We start from the raw sequence: 17,235 nt of genomic DNA on the forward strand, positions 1-17,235 counted from the left end.
CCTCTGTATAATTAACTGATGCTACTAGACCTCATTTCTTATGCTCATACCTCTGTATAATTAATTGATTCTACTAGAACTCATTTCTTACGCTCATAGACCTCTGTATAATTAATTGATTCTACTAGAACTCATTTCTACGCTCATTGTTCTGTAAAATTAAATGATGCTACTAGAACTCATTTCTTACGCTCATAGACTTTCTGTATAATTAATTGATGCTACTAGAACTCATTTCTTACGCTCATAGACCTCTGTATAATTAATTGATGCTACTAGAACTCATTTCTTATGCTCATAGACCTCTGTATAATTAATTGATGCTACTAGAAACTCATTTATTACGCTCATAAGACTCTGTATAATTAACTGATGCTACTAGAACTAATTTCTTACGCTCATAGACCTCTGTATAATTAATTGATGCTACTAGAACATTTCTTGCGCTCATTTCTGTATAATTAACTGATGCTACTAGAACTAATTCTTACGCTCATAGACCTCTGTATAATTAATTGATGCTACTAGAACTCATTTCTTAGCTCATAGACCTCTGTATAATTAATTGATGCTACTAGAACTCATTTATTACGCTCATAGACTCTGTATAATTAACTGATGCTACTGAGACTATATTCTTACGATAGACCTCTGTATAATTAATTGAGCTACTAGAACTGCTCATTGTTCTGTATAATTAACTGATGCTACTAGAACTCATTTCTTAAGCTCATTGACCTCTGTATAATTAATTGATGCTACTAGAACTCATTTCTTGCGCTCATTGTTCTGTATAATTAACTGATGCTACTAGAACTCATTTCTTTTTTTTTTCCATTTGAACATTTTATTGATTTTCAAAGAAAGATAGGTCAAACAGTCATAATACTGAAAGCACAGTACAAATAAGAATAGCACAATGTCACATTGTCTGTCACAAGTGTACAGTGGTATGCATTTAGACATCAAGATGTATATGATTTAGTAACGCGCACAATGGTAGAATAATGCAGCAGTTTAGCTCGTATGTCCAACCAGTAGAGGAAGAGGGTGGGTTTAGGAGGAAAGAAGAAATAAGGGTAAGGGTACAAGTTTTAGTTCAGGTTCCATAGTGACTACTAAGACGGAGAAAAATACGTTCTATGTATAGGGCGCCCTAGGGAGATTACCATGTCTCAACTGAGTGTTTTCCAAAAATGGTCCACGGAAGCCACTCCAGCTCTCCTTCGTAGCTCCGCTCCAGTAGGTGGTCTCTGATTGACTCCATTGCTCTGATCCAATTCACTTTTGTTATTAGCATCTGTAGTCCTGGAATGTGTGGTTTTTTCCAGTGTGCTGCCAATAATGATCTCGCTGCCGTGAGAATGTGGGTGGCTAATTTGCGAGACTGTTTTGAGTGTAAGGCTCTTATTTTCATGCCTAACAAGAATGAGTGAGGAGTTGCTGGTATGGTGCAATGTAGGACCTCGGAGAGCAGGGTTGCTACTGTATTCCAGAATGTTTGGGCTACTGTACAGGTCCACCATGTGTGTAAGAAGGAACCCTTTTCCCCACAGCCCCTAAAGCAGAATGAGAGATTTGGATCACCACTCAGTTTACTGATACGAGAGGGGGTATAGTACCATCTGAAAATAATTTTGTAAGCCCTTTCACAAGAGACTGCACAAGTAGAAGTCCTTCTAGCAGTATCCCAAATGTTTGCCCAGGTCTTTTCCGAGATATTGATGCCAAGATCCTCCTCCCATCTGGACATGTAAGGCTGTTGTATGGTAGTGGTATTAATCGCCAAATGGGCGTACAGTAGTGAAATTAGATGATTAGGAAGGGATTGTCTGCAACATAAGTTTTCAAATATGAAAGGGATTGATTTGTCTGGGTGTTGGATTTCGATTCCACGAAATGTCTGATTTGTAGATATCGAAAGAATTGTTTGTTTGGGATATCATGTTTTTCTTTGCATTGTTGAAATGAAACAACCTTTCCGTCAGCTAAAAAGGCAGTTAGGGTAAGCATATTTGCCCTTATCCAGGGTATAAAGTCTGTGGGGGTACACCCCGGCAGGAAATCTTTGTTGTTGAAGATTGCCATATGTCTGGAGGTGGGTGAGCTAAGATTCATTTTGAATGCTATTTTGTCCCATAAGTCTAGTGCCTGTCGCGAAGTAGGCATGAGATCCGGGAGGGTGTTCCTGGTTTTCTTAGGTATCCAGAAAAGGTGAGCTAGATTTAAAGGGGCTGCACAATAATTTTCTATTTCCTTCCATGGTTCTCCCGAATGCGTGTGCGAGTTGACCATAGCTTCCAGTCTGCTTGCTATATAGTAACGATATACATGGGGAACTCCTAAGCCACCCGCTGATTTGGGTTTCGTCATAATAGTTGCTTTAATGCGTGGGGCGTTTGCCTCCCCATACAAAGGTGGATATAGCTTTCTGTAAAGATGTGGCCATTTTCTCAGGGAAGTGTATGGGCAGTGTTCTAAATAAGTATAGAAGACGCGGTAGTAGTGTCATTTTGACCGCTGCTATTCTGCCAAACCACGAGAGATGGTATGTATGCCAGGTGGCTAAGTCTTTTTTGAGTCTATCTATTAGTGGTGGGTAATTGGCTGCGTACAGTCTATCATATGTAGGGGTTAGATAGATTCCCAGGTACGCTAGGGAATTAGTGTCCCATTTATAGTCAAAGTTAAGTTGCATTAGTTTTAGTTCCGAGTCAGACATTTTCAGGGGGAGGGCATGAGATTTCGTAGGATTAATTTTGTAGCCCGAGATTTTTTGAAAGCGGTCCAGTAATTGTAGGAGATTAGGTAGAGTAGATTGGGGTGATGATAAGGTCAGCAAGATATCATCAGCAAAGAGGTTGATTTTGTATTCTTTATCCCCTAGTTGAAAGCCTTTAATGTTAGGATTGTGTCTGATAGCGTGGGCTAAAGGTTCTAGCGATAAAGCAAATATTAATGGGGACATGGGGCACCCTTGACGTGTACCCCCCTTAATTGCAATGAGGTCTTATTGGAGGCCCATGATAGATACTCTAGCCGAGGGTGCTGTATAGAGCTGTTTAAGTCCCTGGAGGAATGGTTTAGGGAGATTCACCTTTTCCAGGACTGTAAACATGTATCTCCAGTCTAATCTATCGAATGCTTTTTGCGCGTCCAAGGAGACTAGAAGGGAAGATGTGGTTGTACTCGGCGCTAAATGGACTAAGTTTATTGCTTTACGAATACTGTCTGCTGCTTGACGGCCCGGTACAAATCCAACTTGGTCGGGGTGAATTAGAGTGGGTAGTACTGTGTTCAATCTATGTGCCAGTATTTTGGCAAATAATTTGATGTCTGTGTTGATCAGCGAGATGGGTCTATAACTGTCACAGTTATAAGGGTCCTTCCCTGATTTCAATATCATTACAATGGTGGCAGTTTGCATATGTTGAGTAGGAGGATGTCCCTCCAGGAAAGATTGGAATAAGTCTTTCAAATGGGGGATGAGGTGTGTTGAGAATTTTTTATAGTATTTTGTTGTGTATCCATCTGGGCCTGGAGCTTTTCCAGGTTTAGAATCTTTAATGACCTGTTCTATTTCTGCTTTATCTATAGGAGCTGCCAGCATCTCCCGCGTGTCTCTCCGCAATGTTGGTGGGTCCCATTTAGTCAAAAAGTCGGATATGTGTGCTAGTGTTGCCTCGGGGGCTTTGTCTGCTGCATAAAGGTCCGAGTAAAATTTGTTAAATGCGTGTAGAATTTGTTTAGTGTCTCTGGTAATTGTTCCCGTTGGTGTTCGTATTGCATGAATGGTGCGTTCCTTTTGTAGTGATTTCAGTTTACGGGCTAACATAGAGTGTGGCTTGTTAGCGTGTTCGTAGAATATGTATTTCGTTTTACGCATCACATGTGCCGCGCTGTCCGAGAGTACTCGGATCAATTCTGATCTAGCTTCCTGGATGTCTCTGTAAGCTTCCGTAGTTGGAGAGTGTTTATGTTTAACAGCCAGATTGTGCAGTCTCTGGGTGAGAAGTTGAATTTTTCCCTCTCTTATCTTTTTTAATCTTGTGGCATTTTTGATAAGTATTCCTCTCATGACTGCTTTGTGGGCGTCCATCTGATAGCTAGAGAAGTGTCAAGGGTAGTGTTAGTCTGGAAGTATTCCACTATCATCTTGGAAACCTCTGTACAGGTATCAATGTCTGTCAGAATTGAGTCATTTAACTTCCACCACCCTTTCCCTCTCATTACGTCCCATTTGTCAAAGATAGTTTCAACCATGCCGTGGTCTGACCAAGATATGTCATGAATTTTAGCTAATGTAATGTAATGTAGTAAAGATAAAGTCTATTCTTGAGTAGGAGTTGTGAATGCTTGAATAGTAAGAGAAATCCCTATCAAGGGGGTGTTTCTACCTCCAAGTATCCACCAGCGTTTCATCAGCAAGTAGCTTGGTGAGGTATTTGGAGTCTCGATTGTAAATCACGGGGATCGGGGTTCCAGATGTCTCTTGATCTGTCCATATTATTATTCAGAGTCGTATTGAAATCTCCCCCACTATAACCCTGCCCTCCGAGAGTTCTGCTAGTTTAGCGAAAAAGCTGCGAAAGAAGGAATGTTAGAAGAGTTAGGGGCGTATACTGACGCTAAGGTGGTATGTTGATTCTGTAGAAGGCCGGTTAGGATTATGTAACGGCCGTCTCGATCAATGTGTTTCTTTTTCAGCTCAAATTTAATCTGTTTCGACAGGAGGATAGCGACCCTTTTAGATTTAGTGTCAGAATTTGCCATGTGCACCTGTGGATAGTGCCTAGAGAGGTATTTTGGACAGGATGTCTTACTAAAGTGCGTTTCCTGCAACAGCAGAACATCTATATGTTGTTTAAAGTAATAAGTGAAGGCCATTGTACGCTTTTGTGGTATATTGAGGCCATTGACATTGTGGGAGCATACCTTTAGATTGAAGGGAGGAGAGCTGGAGGGAGTCCGGGAATCCATGTCAACTGCGGTTATGTTGCCCTTGAGTCAGGGAACCTGGTAAGAAAACAAAAAAACAAAAACAAAAAACAAAAAAACAGCTGAGAATATAAGTAGAAATAGGAAAGGAATAGAGTTGGGAGAGAGTAAGTGAAAGGGGGATAGGGTATGGAAAGATGGAGTTATGAAAATAAAACTCCTCGTCTCACTGTTTGTGAGAATCCTTTTGGTTTCCAACTGGGGGGATAGTAAACCTGTATCCCTCAGGAAAACCTCTAGTAGGGGGGGGTCACGGGGTAGCGCCTATTTCAGCAATCTGTCCCCCTCCCCCGCCAAATTACTGAATTGTTTCTTTTTTTTTTTTTTTTTTCTAATTAAATACCTTGGTCGAAGCAAGTAGTTTAGTCCCTCCCAATCGTGTTTGAGCACACCTATGCATTAGCCTACAACTTCCCGTTAAGCAGAGCATATATCAATCGTACTATACAGGTACGTTAATGGTAAGGGTAATAGCAATTAAGCAGAAAGAGAAAAAAAAAAAACCAGAACGTTATGCTATCAAACTATAACTGTGTAGAAAGAGTCAACATCAAATAATGGGATATTAGGGTAGGACTATGCTGAGGAGCCTAAGCAATATTCATATGATAAGGGAGACATTTTTAAGCTAGAGTTCAAGTAGCTAGTGCTACGGATGTCCTCAGCACTTCAGGTGGGTTGTACTTGTGCAGAAGCGCCTGGTGCCTCCGCTTCTTCAACTCCAGGGGTACAGGTCTCTCCATGAAGATAGTTGTAGGGCTTCTTCCATATCCTTAGGGTGGCTAATTGTGTATGTCAGTCCCTTCTGTTGGTAAATGAGTTTAAAGGGAAGCCCCATCTGTAAGGAATGTTCTTTAAGCGCAAGGCGTCCGTCAGTGGTTTTAGATCCTTTCGCTTCTGTAGGGTCGAGGAAGCGAGATCTGCAAACACTTTAGGAACTATTCCGTCTAGTTCAGCTGCAGTTGTCCTGGATGCCTTCAGGATGGCCTCCTTAGTTTGGAAGTAGTGAAATCTCACAATGACGTCACGTGGGGGTAGATTCGGTTTCGGCCGTGCACGTAGTGCTCTATGAGCTCTGTCCAGCAAGAGAAACTTTTCTTCTATATCCGGTAGAAGAAGTTGAAAATTTTTGGTAGGATGTCTCTAAATGCACGGATTCGGTATATCCCGGAAACGGAGGTTGTTCCGTCTAGTACGATTTTCGAGATCCTCATGAGCATCTTGGAGTTCTCTTAGTTGAGTTTGTAGATCCTGGATTTGTGTGTCCATGGTGGAAAAAGATTCTTGGGTTAAGTCCTGAGATTTGCTCCAAGTGGTGGCTCTCCGGTCTAGCCCGTCAATTTCCGACCTGACTTCCGTAAGAGAGCTCCGTATTTCACTTTGTATCTCATCTTTAAAACACAGCAGAAGTGACTTTAATTCGTTTATATCTTTTTTTGGTACATGGAGAGTCCGAATCCTGTTCCATGTTAGAGGGAGTTTGTTGCAGTTGTTGCTTCGATGCCCTGGCTGAAGAGGCTCTGCTTTTGAAAAAATCTGCTGTCCCTTCGGTCTGGCTGTTAGTTTGCTTTTGTCGGCCTCCTGTCATCATGCTGTGTCAGTAGCACTGTGAGGGTGGGATCTGGGTGGTATACAGCCTGTTATTATATTGTGTGACACTAGCCGAAAGACTGTCAGACCAAGTAAGGAGTTGGTGATTAGCGTTGTGGCGGCAAGAACTGTTCATAGCATGGGGTGTCCTGTGTGTAACACCCCAGTCATTCACAGCCTTCAGGGAAGTGTTGTGCAGACTGCACTTTGTCATTGGAGACCAGAAGGGGCTATGAAAGTACACAATGGCAAAGGTGTCGGCGTTGGTTCCTCCTATTATCCTGCCCCTTAGGTAGAGGAAGGTAAAGAGGCTGTACAAGGCCTATTTGGGCTCCTGTTCCAGGCCAGAATGGGCTATGCCTATGATGGGGCGTTCAGAGAGTAATACTGTCAACGTAGTTGTGCAAAACCCCTGCTAGTAGTATACAGCAGCGCAGCACAATAAGAGGAGAGGCGACCCTTGAGGAGCTCTGCTGAACTCACAGGGCTGTTGTATTTATCCCTATAGGCCACGAGAGCGCCCCTGGCTTCAGAGAAAACGCAGTAAGTCAGGAAGACACTGTGAGCTCCGGTGGGAGAAAGTGCAGGCTGCGTCTATTGTGTGGTGCGTGGGAGGATCACTAACCCTGCCGAGCCAGCGGCGCAGTCTCCCCGCAGTACTGGAATGCGGCGCCGGGACAAGGGCCTACCCGGGAGGGCTCTTCAAACTCACTAGAGCGGGTAATCTCCGCCAGCCGCCGCCGACAATCAAACCGCTGCTGGATTCTGCGGGAGCGCGACATCCGGGCCTCCTGCTGTTCCTTCGCTCCAGCTGCGGTGTCACTGCACCCGATCAGCGCGCCAAGGATCCGTACGGGAGCGCAGCGATAGGCCCGCAGCTGCCACTTTCAAAGGTATGTCCCTCTGCGACGAAGTGCTGCTTCTACGAGCAGTCGTTGTAGAACTCATTTCTTAAGCTCATTGACCTCTGTATAATTAATTGATGCTACTAGAACTCATTTATTACGCTCATTGTTCTGTATAATTAATTTGATGCCTACTAGAACATTTTCTTATGCCCATAGACCTTGCTGTATAATTAACTGATGCTACTAGAACTCATTTATTACGTTCATAGACCTCTGTATAATTAACTGATGCTACTAGAACTAATTTCTAACGCTCATAGACCTCTATATAATTATTGTGCTACTAGAACTCATTTCTTAAGCTCATTAGACCTCTGTATAATTAATTGATGCTGTACTAGAACTCATTTTTCTTACGCTCATAGACCTCCTGTATAATTAATTGATGCTACTAGAACTCATTTCTTACGCTCATTTGTTCGTATAATTAACTGATGCTACTAGAACTCATTTCTTACGCTCATAGACCTCTGTATAATTAACTGATGCTAACTGAAGAACTCATTTCTTACCTCATAGACCTCTGTTATAATTAATTGATGCTACTAGAACTCATTTCCTTACGGCTCATAGACCTCTGTATAATTAATTGATGCTAACTAGAACTCATTTCTTACGCTCATAGACCTTACTGTATATTAGATTGAATGCTACAGAATCATTTCTTATGCTCATAGACCTCTGTATAATTCACTGATGCTACTAGAACTCATTTCTTATGCTCAATAGATTCTGTATAATTAATTGATGCTACTAGAACTCATTTATTACGCTCATAGACGACTTTAATTAATTAACTGATGCTACTAGACTAATTTCTTACGCTCATAGACCTCTGTATAATTAATTGATGCTACTAGAACTCATTCTTTACGCTCATTGTTCTGTTTTCTTAAGCTCATAGACTCTCTGTATAATTAATGATGCTACTGAGAACTCATTTCTTTTGGCGCTCATAGACCTCTGTATAATTAATTGATGGCTACTAGAACTCAATTTCTTATGCTCATGAGACCTCTGTATAATTCACTGATGCTACTAGAACTCATTCTTAACGCTCATAGACCATCTTGTATAAATTATTGATGCTACTAGAACTGATTTCTTACGCTCATAGACCTCTGTATATTAACTGATGCTACTAAGAACTCATTTCTTATGCTCATAGACTCTGTATATATTAATGGAATGCTACTAGAACTCATTTCTTACGCTCATTGACCTCTGTATATATTATATTGATTAGCTACTAGAACTCATTTCTTAATGCTGGTCATGTGTTCTGTAATAATTAACTGATGCTACTAGAACTCATTTCTTACCGCTGCATAGAGCCTTCTGTATATTAATTGATGCTTCTAAGAAACTCATTTCTTACGCTCATAGACCTCTGTATAATTAACTGATGCTACTAAGAAACTAATTTCTTACGCTCATTAGACCTCTGTATAATTAATTTGATGCTACTAGAACTCATTTCTTACGCTCATAAGACTCATGTATATTAATTGTATGCTACTAGAACTGCATTTTCTTACGCTCATAGACTCTGTATAATTAACTGATGCTACTAGAACCTCCTTTCTTATGCTCATAGACCACTGTATAATTAACATGATGCTACTAGAACTAAATTTCTTACGCTCATAGACCATCTGTATAATTCACTGATGCTACTTAGAAATTCATTTCTTACGCTCATAGACCTCTGTATAATTAATTGATGCTAACTCTGCATAATTGTATTACGCTGCATTGTGTTCTGTAAATCACATTAATTGATGCTACTAGAACTCATTTATTACGGCCTCAAGTACCACTGCTGATGGCTACTAGAACTAATTTTCTTACGGCTCTATAGACCTCTGTATATTAATTGATGCTACTAAATCATTTCTTACGCTCATTGTTTCTGTATTTCTTAGAGCCGCCCTAGACTCTCTGTATAATTAATTGATGCTACTAGAACTCATTTCTTATGCCCCCATAGACATCGTTGTATAATCCACTGATGCTACTAGAAGACTCATTTCTTAACGCTCATCAGGACCTCTGTATAATTAATTGATGCTACTAGAACTCATTTCTCTATTTACGCTCACTGTTAATTAAATTGATGGCTACTGAAGAATCATTTCTTTACTCTCATAGACGCTCTGTATAATTAATTGATTGCTACTAAGAACTCATTTCTGGATTTCTTAACGCTCATTGTTCTGGTATAATTTAATTATGCTACTAGAACTCATTTCTTACGCTATAGAGCCTTCTGTATAGATTAAATTGAATTGCTACCTAGAATGCATTTCTTACGCTCATAGACTCTTGTTAATTAATTGATGCTACTAGAACTCATTTCTTACGCTCATCCAGAGATCTCTCTATTAATTATTGATGCTACTCTAGAACTCATTTCTTAATTACGACTCATCTGTTCTGTATAATTAATTGATGCGCTACTAGAACTAATTTCTTAACGCTCATAGACCTCTGTATAATTAATTGATGGGCTACTAGAACTCATTTCTTACGCTCATAGACCTCTGTATATGTAATTGATGCGCTACTAGAACTCATTTCTTACGCGCATTGTGTCTGTATAATTAACTTGATGCTAACTAGCACTCATTTCTTATTGCTTATAGACCTCTGTAATAATTAACTGATGCTACTAGAACTCATTTCTTACGCCGCATTGTTCTGTAATAATTAAATTGATGCTACTAGAAGTCATTTCTTACGCTCATAGACCTGCAGTATAATTAATTGATGCTAACTAGAATTCATTTCTTAACGCTCATGTGTTCTGTATAATTAACTGTGCTACTAGAAACTCATTTTCTTACGCTCATAGTCCTCTGTATAATTAAATGATGCTACTAGAGACTCAATTTCTTAGCGTTCATAGACCTCTGTTTTAATTAAATGATGCTCACTATATACTAATTGGTCTACGCTGCCATAGACTCTCTTGTATAATTAATTGATGCTAGCTAGACATCCTGCAGTTTCTACGGGCCTCATTATACCTCTGTATAGATTAATTGATGCTAACTAGCGACTCAATTTTGCTACGCTGCTATAGACCTCTGATAATTAATTGAGCTACGTAGAAATCATTTTCTTAACTGCTGGCGAGATAGAGCCTCTGTATAATTATTGATAGCTACTAGAACTGCATTTCTTAAGCTCATAGACCTCTGTATAAATTAAATTGATGCTGAGCTGAGAATCTCATTTCTACTCCTCATAGACTCCTTTGTATAATTAACTGATGCTACTAGAATCATTTCTTTACGCTCATTGTTCTGTACAATATTAATTGATGCTACTCTAAGAACTCATGTTGTTACGCTCATAGACCTCTCTACTAATTAATGTGATGCTACTTAGAACTCATTTTTAGCGCTATTGTTCTGTGATAATTAATTGATGCTAACTAGAACTCTTTCTTACGCTCTAGACCTGCTGTATAATTAATTGATGCTACTCAGAACTCCATTTCTTACCCTCATACGACCTCTGTATAATTAATTGATGCTACTAGAACTCATTTCTTAGCGCGCAAATTGTTCTGTATATTATTGATGCTACTAGATACTCACTTTCTTACGCTCATAGACGTCTGTATAGTATTAATTGACGCTACTAGAAAACTCATTCCTTTACGAGGCTCATAGCACCTCTGTATAATTAAATTGATGCTACTAGAACTGCATCTTCTGTTACGCTCATGGAGACCTTCTGTATAATTAATTGATCGCTACTAGAACTAATTCTTACCTTCATAGACCTCTTTGTATAATTAATTGATGCTTACTAGAACTGCATTTCTTACCTCATAGACCTCTGTATAATTAATTGATCGCTACTAGAGGATCATTTCTTACGCTCATTAGACCTCGTGTATAATTAATTGATGCTACTAGAAACTCATTTCTCCGCGCAGTTGTTCTGTATAATTTATTGATGCTACTACGCACTCATTTCTTATGCGCTTATAGATCCTCTGTATAATTAACTGATGCCCTACTAGAAGCTCATTTCTTAGCGCGCATTGTTTCTGTATAATTAATTGATGCTACTAGAAGTCAATTTTACGCTCATAGACGCTCAAGTATAGATTAATTGATGCTACTTAGAATCATTTCTTACGCTGCTTGTTCTGGTATAATTACTGATGCTTACTAGAACACTCATTTCTTGACGCTCATAGTCCTCTGTATAATTTAAATGATGCTACTAGAAGACTCGATTTTAATTACGTTCATAGACCTCTGTTTATTAATGATGTTACCTAGAACTAATTTCTTACGGCTCATAGACCTCTGTATAATTAATTGATGCTACTAGAGAACTCATTTCTTTACGCTCATATCTTAGACCTCTGTAAATTAATTGATGCTACTAGAACTCATTTCTTACGCTCATAGAGACTCGTAATAATTATTGATGCTACTAGATACTGCATTTCTTACGCGTCATAGACTCTGTATAATGTTAATTGATGCTACTGAGAAACTATTTCTTACGCTGCATTGTTCGTTACAATTAATTGAATGCTACTAGAAAATCATTTGTTACGGCTCCTACAGACTCTCTTATAATTAATTGATGCTTACTAGAACTCATTTCTTACGGCTCATTGTTTGTATAATTAATTTGCTACTAGAACTCAATTTCTTAACGCTCATAGACTCTGTATAATTAATTGGATGCTACTGAGAACTCAATTCTTAACCTCATAGACTCTGGTAATAATTAATTGATGCTACTAGAACTCATTTCTTACGCGCATTTGTTTTCTGTTAATTAATTGATGCTACTAGAACTCATTTCCTTTACGCTCCATAGACTTTCTGTATAATTGAATTGACGCTACTAGAAACTCATTCCTTAACGCTCATAGACCTCTGTATGAATTAATTTGGATGCTACTAAACTCATTTCTTTAGAGAGCCATTGAGACTTAATGATATAGATTATTGACGACAGCTACTAGAACTAAATTTCTTACTTCATAGACCTCTGATAATTAATGATGCTACTAGAAACTCATTTCTTACCGTTCATAGACCTGCTTATAATTAATTTTGATGCTACTAGTAACTCATTTTCTTACGCTCATAGACCTCTGGTAATAATTAATTGGATGCTACTCGATACTCATTTCTTACCTCATAGACCTCTGTATAATTTAATTGATGCTACTTTAGAACTCATTTCTTACGCGCATTTGTTCTGTATAGATTAATTGATGCTACTAAGCACTCATTTCTTTATGCTTATAGACCCTCTGTATAATAACTGATGCTACTAAAGAAACTCGTTTTTCTTACGCGATTGTTTCGTGTATTAATTAATTGATGCTACTAGAAGTCTTTCTTAACGCTGCATAGACCTCAAGTAAATAATTAATTGAATGCTACTAGAAAATCATTTTCTTAACGCTGATGCTGTTCTGTTTTTTTAAAAAAAAAAATAGATTAACTGATGCTACTAGAACATCATTTCTTACGCTCATAGTCCTCTGTATAATTAAATGATGCTACTAGAAACTATCATTTCTTACGTTCTAGACCTCTTGTTTAATTAAATGATGCTAGCTAGAACTCATTTCTTTAGCGCTCAATAGACGGCTCTGTATAATTAATTGATGGCTACTAGAACTGCATTTCTTACGCTCATAGACCTCTGTGATAGTATTAATTGATGCTACTAGAACTCATTTCTTACGCTCATACGTACGCTCTGTTATAATTAATTGATGCTATTAGAACTCAATTTCTTACGTGCATAGACGTCTGTATAATTAATTGATGCCTACTAGAACTCATTTCTGTACGCTCATAGACCTCTGTTATATTAATTGATGCTACTAGAACTCATTTCTTACTCTCATAGACCTCTGTATAATTAACTGAGCTACTAGAACACTCATTTCTTACAGCTCATATGTTTCTGTTAATCAAATTAATTTGATGCTACTAGAATCAATTTGTTAGCTCATAGACCTCATCTATAATTATTGATGCTACTAGAACTCATTTCTTACGCTCTGTGTTCTGTAGTAATTAATTGATGCTACTAGAAACTCAATTTCTTACGCTCGATAGACTGCTGTAATAATTAATTGATGCTACTAGAACTCATTTCTTACCCTCATCAGACCTAATGTATAAATTAATTGTGAAATACGTAGACTCATTTCTTACGCGCGATTTGTTCTGTATAATTTAATTGATGGCTACTAGACTGCATTTCTTACGCTCATAGACCGTCGTATAATTAATTGACAGCTACGTAGAACTCATTCCCTTTACGCTCATAAGACCTCTGTATAATTATATTGATGCTACTACAGAACTCATTTCTTACGCTCATAGACTTCTGTATAATGTAAATTGATGCTACTAGAACTAGATTTCTTACCGTTCATGAGACCGCTGTGTATGAATTAATGATGCTACTGAGAACTCATTTCTTACCTTCATCAGACCTCTGTATAATTATATTGATGACCTTACTAGAATCATTTCTTACGGCTCATGAGACCTCTGTATAATTAATTGATGCTACTAGAACTATTTCTTCTTACGCGCATTGTTCCTGTGTATAATTTTAAATTGATGCTACTAGCACTCATTTGTTAGTGCTTAAAGACCGTTCTGTATAATTAACTGTATGCTAGCTAGAACTCCTTTTCCCCCTTACGCGCATTGTTCTGTATATATTAATTGATGGCTACTAGAAGTCATTTCTTACCGCTCTGGAGACCTCAGTATAAATGTAATTGGATGCTACTTAGAAATCATTTCTTAGCGCTCATTGTTATCTGTATAATTAACTGATTGCACTAGAACTAATTTCTTACGCTCATAGTCCTCTGTATGAATTAAATGATGGCTAGCTCTAAGGAACTCATTTCTTATGCGTCATAGACCTCTTGTAATAATAGATTTAATTGATGTACTAGACTGCATTTCTTAACACCCTCATAGACCTCTGTATAAAATTAATCTGATGCTGACTAGAACTCATATTCTTACGCGGCATTGTTTCTGTAGTGAAATTAATTGATGCTAAACTAGAATCATTTCTTTACGCCTGCATTGACCTTTCTGTATAATTAACTGATTGCTAACTGAACTCATTTCTTAGCGCTCATAGACATGCTTCTATGTATAATTATATTGACGCTACTAGAATCATTCCTTACGCTCATAGATCCTCTGTATATATTAATTGGATGCTACTAGAATATCATTTCTATACGCTCATAGAACTTGCTGGTATATATTAATTGACGCTACTAGAAACTAATTTCTTACGCATCATAGCACCTCTGTATAAATTAATTGATGCTAGCTAGGAACTTCATTTCTTACGCTCATAGTACTCTGTATAATTAATGTGATGCAGCTAGAACTCATTTTCTTACCGTTCATAGACTCTGCTTGTCATAATTATTGATGCTACTAGAAATCATTTCGTTTACGCGCATGTGTTCCTGTATAATTAATTGATGCTACTAGCGAAACTCATTTCTTTATGCTCATAGACCTCTGTATAATTAATTGATGCTAGCTAGAACTAATTTCTTAACGCTCATAGACGTCTGAATAATTAATTGATGCTACTAGAAACTCATTTCTTACGCTCATAGACCTGATGTATTAATTATTGATGCTACTAGAACTCATTTCTTACCGCTCTATTGTTCTGCGTATAGATTAATTGATGCTACTAGAACCTAATTTCTTACGCTCATTAGACCTTTCTGTAATAGATTAATTGATCGCTACTAGAACTCACTTTCTTACGCTCATAGACCTCTGTATAATTTATATGATGCTAACTAGAACTCATTGATCTTACTCTCATAGACCTCTGTATAATTTAATTGAATGCTACTAGATACTCAATTCTTTGACGCTCATTGTTTCTGTAATATTAATTGATCTACTAGAAAAACTCATTATCTTACGCTGCATCAGACCTGCTGTATAATTAATTGATGCTACTAGAATCATATTTCTTTACGCTCATGCAGAACTTATCGTGTTAGATTAATTGGATGCTACTAGAACTCATTTCTTACGCTCATAAGACTTCTGTATAATTAATTGACGCAACTAGAACTCATTTCTTAAGTGCTCATCAGACCTGGCTCTGTATATTAATTGTATGCTTACTTTAAACTCATTCTACCTTGCATAGATCCTTCTGTATAATTAATTGGACTGCTACTAGAACTCATTTCTACGCGCATCTGTTTCTGTATAATTAATTGATGCTACTAGACTCATTTCTTACGCTGCATTGTTTCCTGTATAATTAATTGATGCTACTAAGAACCTCATTTCTTACGCTGGCATAGATCTCTGTTATAATTAATTTGATGCTGACTAGAACTCATTTCTTACGCTTCATAGACCTCTGTATAATTTTGAATGAATGCGTTCTACTAGAACTCATTCTTACCTTCATAGTACCTCTTGTATATTAATTGATGCTACTAGACTCATTTCTTAGCGCATTGTTCTGTATAATTAGATTCGATGCTACTAGAACATTTCTTATGCTCATAAGACCTCTGTATATTATGTAATTGATGCTATGAGAACTTCATTCTCTTACGCTCAATAGAAACGTCTTGTATAATTAATTGGATGCTAAGACTGAGACACTCATTTCTTATCGCTGCATTAGACCTATGTATATATTAATTGATGCTACTAGATCTCATTGTCTCTTACGCTCATTGTTCTGTATCAATTAATTGATGGCTATCTGAAAACAAGTCTTTACCACATAGACTGCTGTATAATTAATTGTAGCACTAGAAGCTCATTTCTGTACGTCTCAAGACCTCTGTATAATTTTTATGCGATGCTACTAGAACTCATTTTCTTACGTCTCATAGAGCGCTCTGTTGAATTAATGTGATGCTACCTAGAATCTTTCTTAGCGCTCATGTTCTGTAATAATTAAATTAAGTGCTACTTAGATACTACATTTCTTAGCGCCATAGACCTTCTGTATTATTAATTGTATTGCTACTAGAACTGCATTTCTTACGCTCATAGACCCTCTGTATAATTAATTTGATGCTAACTAGAACTCAATTTCGTTACGCTCATTGACTTCTGTATACTTAATTGACGCTAGCTAGAACTCATTTCTTACCTTCATAGACCTCTGTATAATAATTGATGCTACTAGAACTCATTTCTACGCTCATAGACCTCTGTATAATTAATTGATGCTACTAGAACTCATTTCTTATTCTCATAGACCTCTGTATAATTACTGATGCTCTGAGAACTCATTTTCTTAACGCTCATGCTGTTCTGTACAATTAATTGATGCTACTAGAACTCAATGTTCTTACGCTCATTGTTCTGTATGAATTATTGAAATGCTAGCTAGAACTCATTTCTTACCTCATAGAGCCACTGCTGTTAATTAAATTGATGCTACTGAAACTCTTTTCTTACCCTCATAGACCTCTGTATAATTAATTGTTGCTACTAGAACTCATTTGCTTACGGCTCTAGAGGCTTCTGTAAGATTAATTGGACAGCTACTAGAATCATTCCTTACGCTCATTAGAGCTCTGTTATAATTATTGATGCTACTGAATAATCATTTCATCTACGCTCATAGACTTCTGGTATAAGTTAATTGACGGCTACTAGAAGCTAATTTCTTACCATCATCAGACCTCTGTTATAAC

This window comes from Xenopus laevis, chromosome 8L, assembly GCF_017654675.1.
Source record: "Xenopus laevis strain J_2021 chromosome 8L, Xenopus_laevis_v10.1, whole genome shotgun sequence".
NCBI lineage: Eukaryota > Metazoa > Chordata > Amphibia > Anura > Pipidae > Xenopus > Xenopus laevis.